The sequence below is a fragment of the Sinocyclocheilus grahami genome, unplaced genomic scaffold, assembly GCF_001515645.1.
Source record: "Sinocyclocheilus grahami isolate Dianchi unplaced genomic scaffold, SAMN03320097.WGS_v1.1 scaffold1210.1, whole genome shotgun sequence".
In the NCBI taxonomy this organism is placed as follows: domain Eukaryota; kingdom Metazoa; phylum Chordata; class Actinopteri; order Cypriniformes; family Cyprinidae; genus Sinocyclocheilus; species Sinocyclocheilus grahami.
This window is the reverse complement of record NW_015506389.1, coordinates 204,779-208,711: the sequence shown is the minus strand read 5'-3', so window position 1 is coordinate 208,711 and position 3,933 is coordinate 204,779.

Sequence of the window (3,933 nt, the reverse complement as noted above, 5' to 3'; positions counted from 1 at the left end):
CAAGTTTGTCTGGAAGAAGAGGATTTAATAAAGGTATTAGTAAACTATGAGCTGCCATTTGTCTGTAGAACTGCTTTGTTACTTGTATGTGTAAGCAATTAAGACATGTGGTAAATGTAGAAATATCGGACGTATTCAGATCAAGATATGAACAAAGTTGTTATTTAGGGATGTAACAAAGAGTTAAGTTGTTTATGGTTGCCTAGCAACTTACCACATTAATATAGAATACCAACTGATGTGCCGTCACGTGTGTATAATAATAATAATTTATGCATTTAACAGACGCTTTTATCCAAAGCGACTTTCAGTGCATTCAGGCTATACATTTTTTTTTTACCAGTATGTGTGTTCCCTGGGAATCGAACCCACAACCTTTTTGCACTGCTAATGCAATGCTCTACCACTGACCCACAGGAACACTCATATATTGACTATATATAAGGACTCAAAGACTCAAAACTGTTTGTTTTATAATATTATATTTACTCTCAGTAATATTAGTTCTACAATTAGCACTTTTAAGATGAAGAGTTCATAATCGGATTATCAAAAACAGACATGGTTAGGGGTCATTTGATGCTTTTTTTAAAGATCATTATTTGGTGTAACAGAATATGTTGACATGCTTCTCACGCGGAGGAGCTACTGCCGCTTACTGGATGAAACGCGCTCATAGTCGAGCATCAATCGAGCTTGTTCGATCGCGAATACCAGATGTAATCGTTTTATTGTCATTGCATAAATAGTCGCGACATTATTTTATAGCCTGCTGAAAAACCTCATCTTAAACCAGCCTTGAATATGATTTTGCTATTCAAAACGGGTTAATTAAACTGAAACACTTAAAGATATCACTAACAAAACAACCTATTCCTATGGACTTTTGCCATGTATTTGGGTGTGGATCGTTCATCGTAGTACCACTCTTTAAATAGGCCTATGCCGTAGAACCATACTAGCTATATGGTAGTTGATATGAATGTAACATTGCTAAGGCTATATATAAGCCTACAGTAAACCATGGCAATGCAATGTTCTTTTTGTTTGTTTGTTTGCTTTCCTGTGGTCAAATTCCCATGATACTACCAATTGATTCCATCATTGTACCATGGTATCATATAGTCACATGCAGGGCCGTCCTTTGAGCGGTGCAACTGGTGCAGTCGCACCATGCCCTGAGCTTTGAGGGTCCTGTGCAACCCCCAGTGCCACCCCCCATACCACGATCACGAACGAACCGAGAGGGCCCCGCTCCCTACCTCGCACTGGGCCCCGCGTCAGCTAAGGACACATGATGAGTCAAAGTTATACAGAGATCATCTTACTAGGAGATGAGAGGGTCTGTATTACTTACTATTGGAGAAAGAGTAACGGCTAACTTGGATCACGTGTGCCAACCAATCACATTACAGCCTTGACGTCACTGAATTTCAGTCAGAGCTGTGCGACACTCAGTCGCCGTTTACGGATACCATAGGATTGAATGAGAAGTGCCGTAAACTGAATAAAAATAGTGAAAATAGTTCAGTCCTAAAGTATTGTTTAGTGTAAGACGTTGACGATAAGCCGACAGGCTGTCGATTCATTAAATGATAAGCCGTTTCCCATAAAAAGCTGTTCATTCGGCGTAGTGAAGCCTCTCCTCCATTGACATCCATTAAAAAAAAAAAAAGAAAAAGAAAAAAACACGGCATCTGGTCTCCTTTCCTTTCTGTACTGCCAGAACGGAAGTGTTAGCATTAGCCGTTACACTTTTTCGGCTAAAGGTCGCAGGCTTGCTTTCTAGTGGCTTTGAGTTATAGGCCTAAATATGAACTTTAAAGCAGGGATCTCCAACAGCCAGGGTTCTGGGAAGTTACGTGTGGCCAAATATGGTGACCCTGACCCATACTCGGAATTTATGCTCTGCATTTAACCCATCCAAGTGCACACACACAGCAGTGAACACACACGGAGCAGTGGGCAGCCATATTGCTGCGGCGCCCCGGAGAGCAGTTGGGGGTTTGGTGTCTTGCTCAAGGGTCTCATCTCAGTCGTGGTATTGAAGGTGGAAGAGAGCGCTGTACATACACTTCCCTCACCGGCAATTCCTGCCAGACCTAAGACTTCAACCTGCAATCTTCGGGTTACAAGTCCAACTCTCTAATCATTACACCCTTAGTGAGCACAGAGAGTTCACCAATTATTGTTTTTAAACTAATTTATGTGGAAAAATATCTAAGTCATGAAACTCTAGCTAACTGACATTGTTGGGGGTAACGCATTACAAGTAATGGAAGTTACGTAATCAGATTCCTTTTTTTAAGTAACTAGTAAAGTAACGCATCAGCAATCTTCAAAATATCTTCTTTTGTGTTCAACATAAGAAAGCAACTCATACAGGGTTGGAACGACATGAAGGTGAGTAAACGATGACAGAATTTTCACTTTTGGGTGAACTATCCCTTTAATAGATTACACTATTAGGCTACTTTGCCCATCGCCCTTTATGAATCAACAAACATAATCTATAAAGGTGCAAAATGCATTTTCTTATACATTTTTGAGAATCGAGATATTTAATGATATTGCTGACACGTTTGGGAATATTTCGAATAAAAAGGAAAAAATAAATAAAACAAGCCTGTATCAGTTATAGGCTACTTATAGAGACGGAGTACCATCGTCCCAGAGTCAATGGGTTTTTTGAATGGGAGGTTGGTTAAATCCCCTAAAATAAGGTCCGTGGTTCACACAAGCTCAAGATACTTTCACGTTTTATTCTACGACATAAAACACACAGTTACACCACAGTTGTGATTTTTAAAAACTGTTACGTTTCTTAAAAAAGACGGTTGCTAACAAGTTGCTAAATGGGACTACAGGTGCTGTCGGAGACATTACACCAAACATTTGATCAATTAACAGCATATTCCAATTGTAGTATAATTTATAGTGCAATTAATTGTTTACCTCATTTTATATTGTTGTTCGACAATGTTTTTTTTGCTTTGCCCCGAAATGCAACAAGTCTTCGAATGGAAGATGCACGTTTTATCGCTTTCCTACTGATACGGAGACTCTGGGTTCGGACTATAAGGGAAACTCATATGATTATACCATGTAAACACCACATTTACCGGCTTAGTCACGGTGAAAGTGAAACTTTAACGATGCATTGTGCTTAAAGTCACATTAAAATGAAATGTTTACGGTCACAAGCAGCTGTTAGAAAACATATAGATTGAGGATTTTCTAGAAGCAATGATGAATTCACATTTTGTGAACCCATCCAAACAAAACGATAGCTGAAATGTGGTACTTTATTCATTAAAATAAGTTTAATCTTACCATATCCAAAAACTCACTCACTCTGCTGTTATTTAATAGATTAAATGCATTATAATTTTATTGAATAGTACGTGGAGACACATTTTTAATTAAAATATTCATATTAATCAAAGATTTATTCACTTTTAATGCAACTTATTTCGAAATGTACAGAAATGCGTGCTTTCATATGTCCTTTAGTTATGATTATTTCATTTATTCACTATAATATTTATTACTAATGTCTCATTTCAGTTTTAGTTTGGCTCTAGTTTTGTATTTATTCCAGTTTATATGAAAAGGGTCATGTAGCGTGGATTAAAATTCATACACAGAGTAAATCCTTTTCACTGAATGTTAAAAAATAAGTTTGAAAAGTTGTGGGAAGCATGGTGGTGGTGACGTTGAAGGCGAGCGAACGTGGAGGTGTAGTTCGTTGATAGCCTAAGTTTAGCTTTTACGTTCTGGCGCTTTTATTTTGTCTTCAAAATTCATAAAAGTGCATAAAAGTTGCTAACAGCCGATCCGCCTACAAAATGACGTCATAGTTCCCCCACTCTATCCACCTTTTTCTTCCCGTAAAAATGGGCGCAGCCATTTGTAAATTCTATGGGTCTGGCT